This window comes from Hippopotamus amphibius, chromosome 10 (genome assembly GCF_030028045.1).
Source record: "Hippopotamus amphibius kiboko isolate mHipAmp2 chromosome 10, mHipAmp2.hap2, whole genome shotgun sequence".
Taxonomy (NCBI): Eukaryota; Metazoa; Chordata; class Mammalia; order Artiodactyla; family Hippopotamidae; genus Hippopotamus; species Hippopotamus amphibius.
In genome coordinates this window covers 26,251,732-26,265,210 of record NC_080195.1, presented here as the reverse complement: position 1 = coordinate 26,265,210, position 13,479 = coordinate 26,251,732, and positions in this window count along the sequence as shown.

Sequence of the window (13,479 nt, the reverse complement as noted above, 5' to 3'; positions counted from 1 at the left end):
TGCAGTTATATCCCATTTGGACAGCTCTGAAGGGTGTTACTAGGTTTGATTTGTGGCATCACACTTACTGCTAAATCTTGTGCACTTCAAATAAGATAATTCTAGATGCTATAGGAGACAAAAGGAATTCTGAGACTCAATTGCCTATCTTTCAGCAACTTGCCCAAGAGTTAAAGAGGAAGTATATATCATTATTTTACCTCTTACTAGGGGGCTTTGGCATAAAAAGATAACTAAAAGTGAATGAAGCTTATGTGCTCTGAAGCCAGCCACCCCCACTCTGTTATTTAGTAACTGGGTGACCTTGACCTTGTACCTTAGTTACCACAGCAATAAACGGTGTTAGGAGTACAATATCCATCCTAGGGTTTTGGTAAGCATTAAATTAGGAAATATACATAAAGTAAGGAGAATGACACAGACATAAACCCATTAAATATTATTCATTTATTTATTCAGCAAATATGTGTAAGTACTAATTTGTGTTGGGCAGGCAGGAGTGACTAAGACAAGTTCCCCTCCCTCCGGGAACTTGCAATCTTAAGGAGACAGTCTCAGTAAAAATATATGAACAAGGAAGTGTCTGGGTGGTAAGTGCTCTGTTATCATAGCAGAATAAAGGGATAGCAAAGAGGCTTTGGGAGGACTTGCCTTTGGTCAGCTGCAGAGGCCTCCCTGAGGAAGAATTATTTGGACTGAAGCCCAAATGACCCAGACAAGCCAGCCATGTGATCCACATGTAGGTAGGGAACTCAAAACGGAGGGAAACCGTTGGGCCCTGGCAAGATGGGCTGAGGCTTCATGGAAGAAGTGGGGTCTCTCCATGTTTAGAGCAATGTTTTTAGTAGCTGAGAGAGGAGTGGTTTCCTGCAGGCAGAGGCATTGCAACAGACATGGAGGTTCAGAAGGAAATTCCAGGCACAAGGTGTTCCTGATGGGTTTTGCTGTATCTATCTGTCCCTAATAGATGGTGTGTGCAGAAGAGTTAGGAGGTAAGAGGAGGTGCTCAGTTGAACCAGATGGTAGAGGGAATTCTACCCCAGAATCTTCTTAAAATGTTGCTCTGCATAAAAGTGGAGTTATGGTTTATGAGATGGAGAAAGAAACCATTTGACTATGGTTAGGTTACTTCCCATCTCAGTGACTATCTCCCCTGGCATTGTGATGGTGCTCTTGGTAAATATTCATTAACTGAGTGATTGATGGGTTAATTGATTGGTTAGTTCATTTACTGCACGAGACCTGGAAAACTAAATGCTGCATAAATTTTTAGGGAAGAAAAGAATGAAGGGATGATGAATCACAGTACTCATAATAATGTAAAATTGTGGAGGTGAGAAAACATGAGGGAGAAATCAGCGCTCCTTTAATGTGGATGGCATCCAAGATGACAAGTCAAGGATGAATGCGGGGGGCTTCCCTGGTGGTGCAGTGGTTAAGAGTTCACCTGCCAATGCAGGGGACACGGGCTCCATCCCTGGTCCGGGAAGATCCCACATGCCTCGGAGCAACAAAGCCCGTGAGCCACAACCACTGAGCCCATGTGCTGCAACTATTGAAGCCCATGCGCCTAGAGCCCGTGCTCTGCAACAAGAGAAGCCACCACAGCAGAAGCCCGAGCACTGCAATGAAGAGTAGCCCCTGCTCACCGCAACTAGAGAAAGCGCACATGCAGCAACAAAGATCCAACTCGGCCAAAAATAAAAAACTTTAAAAAAAGATGAATTAGGTGTCAAGCCTGAATGGGAAGTACACAGTAACAGGAAAACACCAAAGGAGACTTGTTTTGAAGAGAAAAAGATAAGGACACCCATTTTATTAGATATATACACATCTGAAATGTGGATATATTTTGTGATGCGCTATGTGATGGAAACTGTGTTGGTCAGATCTGTCCCTAAAAAGCAGGAAACACAGACTAAGGTGAGCACTAGAACCAAAATGTATAGTTTCATTTATCCATTATTGTGATTTTAAAAATTATTGAATTTAACAAATATTCGTTGAACCACTGCTAAACACCAGGTTAAGATGAATAAAACATAGTTTCTGCACCTCTCTGAAGGGGAGAAGGAGAAAGATGAACCAGCAACACACACACACACACACACACACACACACGCACGCACGCACGCATGCATGCACAAGAATGGTTAGTTGATTGAAGGGGACAAAGGAAAATCTGATATAATGTGAGTAAAATTTCTCAAGAAGAGCTCTCTCAATCATTTAGCAAAATGTTTCACGGAGAATAAAAGCTAAGAAACTGCCTTTAGATTTGTCAACTAGGAGATCATCGTTGATCTTTGAAGGGGCGGATGCAGTAGAATATTGAGGAAAGAAGCCAAGGTGCATCTTTTATCCCCTCATCCTTCATTCCCTTGGGTTTTCGAGAAAACTCTTATTGGTTGGCCAAAAAAATATGTTAGTTCTTTCTATAAATGCTGACACTAAATGACTAAGCCACATTCATAATCAATACATTGCCAGATTCCACTTCAAAAAAAAAAAAAAAAATAAGACAAGTAAAAGCGTTTAGAGGACAATCAGACCATTACAGGGTCACATTCCTCCCCCCCCCCAATAAAATATTGTCATCAAAATAAACTTTCTAAATGTATATAATAATGTGTAATTAAAAATATGACAATTGCATTTTCTGACGTCTCATGCCAGTGGAGTTGCTACCTTGAAGAGTGTCTCCAAATGATAAAATGAGTAAATAAACACAGGAGAGGTTTTTTAAGGATAATTTTTATTTACTTTATCTTAAGAGACAAATTTAATAATAAATAAAAAAGAAAAGGACAAAGGTTTTGAAGGTCAAGTTAAACATTTTCCTTTAACAAGGTTATGTTGACATTACTAAAGGGATGAGCTACAGAACTTTGAGCAGCCTTATTAGATTAATGACAGCATCAGTGACAGGAACAAGTACTATTTGTTAAGCACCTTTCCTCCTCAAGCCTTTAATTCCGCTTGGGACAGAGAAAATGGAGATGGAAAGAAAGCCTAATCTAACCCCGGTCACTACATATTTTCTTTTCCTCTTTTTTTTTTTTTTCTTTTAAAGTTCAATGAGAAGGAATCCACAGCAAAAAGTAGCCTTTTCCAGACAGTACCACAAAAATCAATAATCAATCTTGCCAGAAGAAACTTACAACATTTTCAGTGCTGTTACAGATTAGACAGACTGTATTGATAATAAAAAAGCTATATGCCCAGTCTTTTATATACTTCTGAAAGGAAGTATCTTTATTATTGCATAAAGCCTCTTGACCTACTCATACCGCTCAGCCAAAAATAATCTCTTCCTCCTCTGAATTCTTTAGAATTTTACATTCTAAGTAGAAAGTGAGAACTTCTGGTTAAACATGGGGGAGTGAATCTGTAAGGGCTTTTTCTCTGCTCCTTCCAGAAATCCCATTCCAATGCAAGTAAACATAAACTCAGAGCACAAAGAGAAAGGGGAAGGAACCATCAGGGGGTAAAGAGAGGTCAACAAATGAATCATGCAGGAGCTTCTAAAGGCTTATATATTGAGGGGACTTCTCTGGCAGTGCAATGGTTAAGACTGTGTGCTCCCAATGCAGGGGACATGGGTTTGATCCCTGGTCAGGGAAGTTCTGCATTCCGTGCAGTGTGGCCAAATAAATAAATAAATAAATAATCTAAAGGCTTACATATTGAGATTCTAGATATTAAGGAAGGCTACAGTGAGGCGTGAGACTGAATACTAAGTCTGCCTGAAAGTCCCCATGGGAAATATTTAAATACTTGGTCTCTTCCCAGAAACTGGTGGTTTGTTTTGTGGAGAAACAGAATCAGAGATGGCCCAGATTTTAGCACGTCTGGCACAGAGGAAAGGTGAGGGAGGGGCACCCTGCTTGAAAGTTACTCTTCGATGATACCCCTCCCCCACAAAACTTCTTAATTCCACTTCACTGCAAGAATATCCTGTTTTGGCCAATATTCATAGGCGGGAGTTTGGAGTAGTCTTCCCTGGAAAAATTCAATACACCCAAAAAAGACTTACAAATACTGACCTTTGGTGGTCCCTCAAATAAAGAGCTAGGTCCCCACCCAGTATCACTACAGTGAAGCCCACTGGTCCTTAAGACTTACATATGCAGAAAATTAGAGGATCAGTCCAGGAAATCCAGGTCTCCTGCATGTTAATCACTATCTCCTAGTCTGTTTTCTAAGGAACTAAATCTGGGGTACAGTGATTCAAGAAAGTTTTCTAGAAGATAACAATATTATTTTCCAGATCCAAAGAGCCTGCTAAAGTCCCAGTATAATGAATGATAAATTATCTAAAGCACATCAACATGCAAATTCAGAAAGCAAGAGAAGAAAAAAATCCAAAAAGCTTTGAAGAAAAGAAATAAATCAGATAGCATCCAAAAGCATCAAAAAGTATAAAGCACTGGGCTTTTCAGCAACAGCCCTCAAATCTTGAAGATGACAGAGCAATTCCTTCAAAATTCTGAGGGTGAATGGTTTTCAAACTATGATTGTAAATGCTGCCAAACTGTCAATTAAACATGAGAGCAGAATAAAACACTTTCATACATGCAAGTTTGAAAAAAATCTCTCCCTTTCTACTTTTTCCACGGAACTACGAGTGGGTGTGAGCTGCCGAAACAAGAGAATAAATGATGACAAAGGAAGACACTGAGCTCAGTAAACAGGGGATGCAACAAAGGATGGGGGCAAAGTCCCAGGAGAAGACTGTGCATCAGGCTTTAGCATGAGTCCAACAGAGAGCAAGGGAAGAGAGGGGTTTCCTGGAAAATTGTAGACCTATCACAATAACTAAGGTGTTTTAGCGTTCAGAGAGGGTGTGTTAGTTTGCTGGGGCTAGCATAACAAAGCACCAAAGACTGGATGGCTGAAACAAAACAGAAATGTATTTTCTTAAAATTATGGAAGCTGGAAGTCCAAGATCAAGTTGCTGGCAGGGTTGGTTTCTCCGGAGGCCTCTGCTTTGGCTTGCAGACGGCTGCCCTCTTTCTTCCTCTCCATATGGTCATCCCTCTGTGTGCCTGTGCGCCTGGTCCCCTGGTGTCTCTCTCTCTTCTTATAAGTACATTGGTCATATTATATAAGGGCCCCTTCCTGACAGCCTTGTTTTAACTCAATCACCTCTTTAAAAACCTTTTCTCCAAATACGGTTACATTCAGAGGTGCTGGAGGTTGGGACTTAAACATATAAATTTCAGAAAAACACAGCACAGCTCATAATAGAAGGGATATAATTCCAATGGGAAATGTGGAAAGGAAATGTAATCAAGATATATCAACCAGCTACAATAAGATAAATAAGATAAAACCTGAATATCAATTGAACCAGCATTGTCATAGAACCATAATGAGGAAACAGATGAGAGCAGGGAAAGAGAAAGCTTACAGAAGAGTATCGCGGGTAAGGAGGGTTGGGTCAGGGAAATGTTGTTATTTTGTACTTAGCCTTATAGTACTCTTTGATTATCAAATTCTGCAAATATGTTTTACTGACAGACAGTTTACAGTATTTTTAAAATGAAGCTGAAAGTGTTATAAAAGCGAGCAGATAGTTATTTGTGTGAAAACTTTAGCTTCACTATTAGATCATTGGGTTCTTGAGTGCAGGTTCCATGTCTTAGTGATTAGAATTTCATTTGTATTCTTCATATACAACATAGAAAACCCATGACTAGAACATACTATCACTCAAGAAAAGTTTCTGGAAATAAAGAATATAATAGTTTATTTCTCATAATACTTAGCACCCAATTATTACCCACTTAATAGCTAATTGTTATAAATTGAATATGTATGATAAACATTGGCTAAAGGAACAAATTAATCAGAAGGAGAAGAGTAAGAATTGTTACAGCTTTAGCCAGTCTCAAGTAGAAAATAATCCAATGAAAAAAAGAGTGAGTGGGAGAGAGGGAGGGGAGACAGAGAGAGAGGTAGAGGGAAAGAAAGAGAGAAGGAAAGACAAAATTGTGACTTTAACAATTATGCAAGTAAGCTGATGCTGTAGACTGAATGTTTGTGTCCCTCCAAAATTACATGTTGAAACCCAGTACACGCCCCAGTGTGATGGTATTTGGAGGTGTGTCTTTGGGGAGATGTTTAAATCATGAGGGTAGACCCCTTGTGAATGGGATTAGTCTCCTTACAAAAGAGACCCCAGAGAGCTCCTTTGCCCCTCTCAACATGTGAAGACACGGCAAGAAGATGGCCATCTACAAACTGAGAAGCAGACTTTCACCAGACACGGAATCAACCAGCATCTTGATTTTGAATTTCCCAGCCTCCAGAGCTGTGAAAAATAAATATTTGTTGTTTATCATCCACCTCATCAATGGCCTTTTGTTACAGCAGCCAAATAGACTAAAACAGCCGGACAATTCAACCTTTACCAAACCAAATCAATTTTCCATCCTTTGCTGATTTGGTGTGCCTTTTCAGATCACGTCTCCGAGAAATCAGAAGTCGCTTTGACTAATAAAGCAAAATGGCATTAAGAATATTTTTTAATAATTTAATATTGATATGTATAGAAATAACAAACCACTCTGTTGTGTAACAGGAACTAACATAGTGTTGTAGGTCAATTATACTTCAAAAAAAAACAAACTCATAGGAAAAGAGATCAGATTTGTAGATCAGAGGCAGGAAGTAGAGGAAGAAGGAATTAGATGAAAACAACCAAAAGGTACAAACTCCATTATAAGATAAATAAGTATTAGGGATATAAAGTACATCACGATAAATATAATTAACACTGCTGTTATGTCATGTATGAAAGTTGAGAGTAATTTCTGAGTTCTCATCACAAGAAAATTTTTCTCTATTTCTTTAATTCTGTATCTATATGAGCTGATGAAGCTTCACTAAACTTATTATGATAATCATTTCATGATGTGTGTAAGTCAAATCATTATGCTGTGCACCTTAAACTTACACAGTGCTGTATGTCAACTATATCTCAAAAAGACTGGGTGAAAAAAAAAAACCAAATATTTTAAAATCAATTTTCAACTAGATATAAAACAGATAGATCGGACTTCCTAGGTGGCGCAGTGGTTGGCAGTCTGCCTGCCAATGCAGGGGACACAGGTTCGAGCCCTGGTCTGGGAAGATCCCATATGCCATGGAGCAACTAATCCTGTGTGCCACAACTACTGAGCCTGTGCTCTAGAGCCCGTGAGCCACAACTATTGAGCCCATGTGCCGCAACTACTGACGCCCACACTCCTAGAGCCTGTGCTCCACAACAAGAGAAGCCACTGCAATGCGAAGCCCACGCACCGCAATAAAGAGTAGCCCCAGCTCACCACAACTAGAGAAAGCTCATGCGTAGCAACGAAGACCCAATGCAGCCAAAAATGAATAAATAAATTTTTTAAAATATATATATACTTAAAAATAAAAACAGTAATTAGAGAAAATTCAAGTTTCTCATTATATAGAACAGGGGCATTTTAAAGCTATGGAACTAAAGTCATTCTCATAATAGGTGGTGTAAAATTAGTTTTTACCATTATGTCATTAGCCTAAGTGTTCCAACTCATCTACAAAATGAAGGGGTACTTTTCCCCAAGTAACCTCAAGTCAATCTTCTTTCCATAAATTGATTATACAACTGGAAATGATTTAGCAGTGATCTCACCAAAGCTAAAATCTAGTCCAACATATGGCCTGCATGAACATTAGAAGATTAACATATTTATTAAAATGAGGAGCAGTAATTCCTTAATATTTATTTAAATAGGAAAAAAACAGTGGTACAAGTGCAGACTAGTTCAAATAGGAAATTTTGTCTAGAAAGGCAATACGTATTCTTTCCAAAGATGTCAGATCAAGGATTCAGACTAAAACATGATTTATTTTCTTTGTCAGACATTACAAAATGTGCATTCTTTAGCAGGTACTAATTGTACCAATGGGATTTGTCCAAACTACTCTCATTGGGGATGTGGTTAATTTTTACTAAATCAGCACATCTATTTTTTCCTCTGAGGCTTAACTAGAAAAGCATATAATAAAATTTATTTGCACCCTTACATGAAGGGAGGGTAATAATACACAGGATGATTAGCTTTGTCAGGATCTATCAAGGACAGACTATGTTACACTGCACTATCTAAAAGGTGTGGGCAGGTGCTATGTGGTTGAGAAAATAATTTAAATACTCTTGAAACAATTTAAGGGTAAGACAACAGATGATGACAGAATGCCATTTTTGGGTAGTATATGTCGACAATTAGGGAACGAGAAGCACACAATAAGTTATCAACTGTACAATCAATGCAAAACATTGACAATGAGTTAGAGAAGGGAGAGACAAAGGAAAGTAAGGGTTCGTGTTCAAGGTTTAACGACCCTTGTTAAGAAAACCCAAGGATGCTCTCTGCTCACCAACCTTTGTCTATTTATCTGGGATCATATAGCCTTCAATAATAATAATGACCCCATAGATTTACATCCCATTTTATACCTTTGAAGAACTTTCATATGTGAGTGATAGGTCAGGGCGTGTGTTACTGTCACTACTGTCCAAATACAGGAAAAGATGTAGTAACATAAGGTGACTTTTAACACAAAAGCAAAGTGTAAGAATTTCTAGATTTAGCCATGCCATCAGGGTGGGTGATCTAATGAGAGGGCATGAGAGCAAAAGAGAAAGGAGGAAGGCAACAGAGATGATTTTGCAGCATCCAATTGTCAAACGGGTTCCTGGGATAATGGTTAAAATCATTTTTTCAACCTTACATTTTAAATTGTAGTATAGTTGATTAACAATGTTGTGATAATTTCAGATGTACAGCAAAGTGATTCCATTATACATATACATGTATCTATTCTTTTTCAGATTCTTTTCCCATTTAGGTTGTTACATAATATTGAGCAGAGTTCCCTGTGCTATACAGGAGGTCCTTGTTGGTTATCCATTTTAAATATAGCAGTGTGGGACTTCCTAGGTGGCGCAGTGGGTAAGAATCCGCCTGCCAATGCAGGGGACATAGGTTCGAGCCCTGCCCCAGGAAGATATCACATGCCACGGAGCAACTAAGCCCGTGCGCCACAACTATTGAGCCTGTGCTCTAGAGCCCGTGAGCCACAACTATTGAGCCCATGTGCTGCAACTACTGAAGCCCACGCGCCTAGAGCCCATGCTCTGCAACAAGAAAGGCCACCGCAGTGAGAAGCCTGCGCACCACAACAAAGAGTAGCCCCCGCTCACCACAACTAGAGAAAGCCCATGTGCAACAATGAAGACCCAACACAGCCAATTAAATAAATAAATAAATAAATTTATAATAAATAAATAAATTAATATAGCAGTGTGTACATGTCAATCCCAAACTCCCTCACTATCCCTTCCCCCCAACCCATCCCCCCAGTAACCATAAGTTCGTTCTCTTATGTCCGTAAGTCTGTTTCTGTTTTGTAAATAAGTTCGTTTGTATCATTTCTTTTTAGATTCTGCACATAAGCGATATCATGTGATATTTCTCTTTTTCTGTCTGACTTTCTTCATTCAGTATGACAATGTCTAGGTCCATCCAATTTGTGGCACATGGCATTATTTCATTCTTTTAATGGCTGAGTAATATTCCATTGTATATATGTACCACATCTTCTTTATCCATGCATCTGTTGATAGACACTTAGGCTGCTTCCATGTCTTAGCTCTTGTAAACAGTGCTGCAATGAACACTGCGGTGCACGTATGCTTTCGGACCAGGTTTTTCTCCAGATATGTGCCGAGGAGTGGGCTTGCAGGATCATATGGTAGCTCTATTTTCAGTTTTTTAAGGAACCTCCATGCTGTTCTCCATAGCGGCTGTACCAATTTACATTTTGAAGAGGTTATCCAGCATTGTTTTGCTGAATTACAAGGAAGGGAGGAGGCAAAAGTGCCATGTGGTTGGTGATTATGGGGGAGCGTCCCTTCTGGTTCAGTGAAAGTGGCCTGCTTTACATGCCATGCTCTTTTCCTAGGCAGGTACCCTTCAGTGTGGGGTGAATAGGGAGCCCCTCACCCCCACCCCCAACTCTATGTGTAAAAGGAAAGGAAAAGCTATAAGCAAAAATGGTCAATTGAGGAGTTAACGACTTGCTTCCATTTACAGTGAAAATATGAAAAGCCAGTTGCCACTTAGGGAATGGTCCAACTGTATGGAGAAAAATGTATTGTGATTTACTTCACAGAGGAGTCACACACAAGCAGATTGCTCCCTCTAGACCAGACTTTTGTCCTAAGTAAAACTGTGAAGTAATTTGCATTCATTCTCTTTGTCAGAGGAAACCAGCCAAACTCAGAGGGGGAGGAGTTCCTTTGTAAATGAATAAAATCCCCATTCCAAGAGAGACATGCATTTTTAAACTTGAGTCAATGTGTTGGCCTCTGGGCATCTCCCCTGCCTTAAATTGTCTTGTGTACCCTTTCTTCTGCATTCCATTTGCTGCCAAAGGGGGTAAATCCATAAAGAAGGCAGATCTGCTGGGAAGAACACACTATAGTTCTCTCCTGTAGCTTTATTGGATCTGTAGACTCCAATAAGAGATGAAATGTATTTTTTCCATTAGTAAAAGTCATCAAAAAAGACTTGAAGATGCACAGGGAACAAATATCCTGTGGTAAGAAGATAGCATGTTAATTAGGTCACTTTCTGACCACAACCAAGCTTTTTAGGAGAAGGGAAAGCCTGGGAAACTCAAAGAAACAACTAGAGGTGACAGAATCCGCTCATTAGAATACACAGCATGTCATTTCAGCACTGTTTGCTGCACTCCACAGTGGTAATGCTTTTCCTTCCACAGAACAGATCCATCTCCGGAGCCCTCTTGGAACTGTCAATACAGTCATTATCAATTATGTAATGCAGGGGGTAGCAAAGATTAATAATTCAGGGCTAAGACATCACCCTGATTTATAATCTTGCATGTAACTGTCTACAGCTAGCATTGGGAACCTGTCATTAAAAGGCATTAACTTGAGAAAATTAGAGTTCCGTATTGATCACCAAACACATATAGTTTATTGTGAAGTGATGCTTTAATTTATATTCCAAGCAAGGCTCTAGGTGAATATCATTTGCATAGGGAAGACTGCATCCTGAAGCCATCTGGTCTCACAACATGACAGTAGCTGCAGGTAAGCATCCTCTCTAAATAAGTGTATTCCAGTTGTAGTAGGCAAAGATTTAACCCAACCCACTTACACATGTTATCATTAAGGCACAATTATTAACCAAAGAGATAAAATGTTGATTTGTCTTGAATACGCAGAACTTGGGCTGGTCAATGACGTGATGGATGATCTAAAGGGAATATTGCTTCTCCACATTTCCTATCTCTGGAGAGGTGAACTGCCTCTCTCCTCTTTTGCTGCCCCACCTCTCTAGAAATTTACCTCCCTTAATACAATTAGAAAGATGTTATTAACTTAGTTGGCTCAATCCTTGAGTTTCTGCAGGTGAATATTAGAGGATTGCAACTGTATAAGACTGCAACTCTCTCCCTGGGAGAATTGGATGTGAGGGCGCATTAACTTAGATAATCAGACTGTCAGCACCAACCTTTAGAGAAAGCATCTGAGAGACCCGAGCTGAACTTCAGAGAAAGTAAAAGGCCTTTTTTTTTTTTTTTTTTTTTTACCAACACTGCCTAATAGTAAGTTAGGCGGAAATCTCACAGCATGGCAGTAACAATGGGTTAAGAATGGTTTTCAAAACTTAGCGGCATATTATAATTATCTGGGGAGATTTTATATAAAATACTGATGTCTGAGCCTCATCTGGAGATTCTACTTTAATTGGTCTGGGATGGAGAACCAGGCAGTGGAAACGTTTTTTAAGTTCCCTAAGTGACTCCAATGTGCAACCAATTTTAAGAAGCACTGGTTGTGGAGTGTTCATGTATAAATGAGTGCATTTAAGATAGAAAGGATGGAACCCATTGAAATGGCTAAGATTTGGTATAAACATAAATGTATTGGAAAAACTGAGCAGCAGCTAGAAAATTAGTATAAAACACAGCAATATGGGTGCAAAATGTTGGACTGTCCATCTTGGCTGGTTGACAGAAGAGGCTTAGAGGGGAAGTAGTGGTATAAGAGAGCACCAGTGTGCCTCCTCTGGGTGTACCATACTTTGACACCCAACAGCTAAGGCAAGTGGTGGAAATGGGCTGAATTTAGTGGATATTAAATATGCCCTTCCTGGCTATGAAACATAGGGAGAGGTATCGGATAAATGTGGGATCAGAAAATTGGATTTTGCCACTTTGAGGAGAGAACTGGAAAATCATTGCTCTCAAATACCTTTGAGAAGTTGGTGGATGTCTAATGCGTGTTTCACAGGGGAGGCTGAGAAAATGTTCACTGTGTCCCATTCACCTTTTATCTTTGTACTCAGACCTGGATGTAAACAAAAAGGAGAGGATGATATTAGGAGAGTCTGTAGTCAGATACAGTACAATTCAATAAAGGGAGATTAAAAGAGTGTTTTTAAAGGCTTAAAACCTCAAAGATAACCATCTGACAAAGAGCATTCAAAGCAAAGAACAATAGATTAGAGAGGTAGCTTTGAAAAGTTTTCACGCTGAGAAAACAAGGAGAATAAAGAAATAAACCATCTAGAAGGAGCCCAAAGACCTCTCTGCTTATCCATTATTAATAACTAAAGAGGAATAAAAAAGAAATAACTAATTCTGACAAATAAAATGATGACAGCTTTGATGTTTCTGTGCTAGTCAAGGATGAATGAAGAATATGTATCTTCTATATACAAAGACGTGTAAGTTTAGATAAAATTATATTATACGATGCATTATTACTATCTCTAGATCTAAATGGAGTCTCATTTAAATGTTAATAAAGAATTCTGGGTGGATTTCAGGATGCATCTGAGCACTATTTGTGGTCTAGAGGTTAGTACCATACAGACTTGTTCCCAGATATGATCCTTGAGATAGCCAGTCTGATGGAACCTACCAGAACATTGAATTTTTCACCTTCCAACTCCATGTTCAGTCACAGAACTTTTAGCATTTGCTGAGCCATGGGAGGCAAACAGCAAACTTTTCTTCACCTCCTCCTTTTATGATAGTAGTCATGTTTTTTTTTTAATCCAGAATCTGTGGAACCTTATTACCTGGGGGGAAATGTAATGGAAGAAGAGAAAAGACATGTCAACACAACCCCATCAAAGAAGTATTGGCCATCATTTCTTGCAATTCAATTAAAGAAGTCTCAGGGCACCTCAAAGCAATTTATAGAAAAACACATTCCTATTTACCTGGGGAAAAGTGACTCAGGTTACAACTCCCAGATTCTAGTTTTACTGCCTTAAATTTGATTAATGGGGCATATTGCTTGGTATTAAGCTGCATCAAGCTAAGTGTAATGAGATATGGTATTGACAAGAGCTTTGTGATTTTGGCTGCACCGTTCAGAGGCGGGCACTTGCCTGA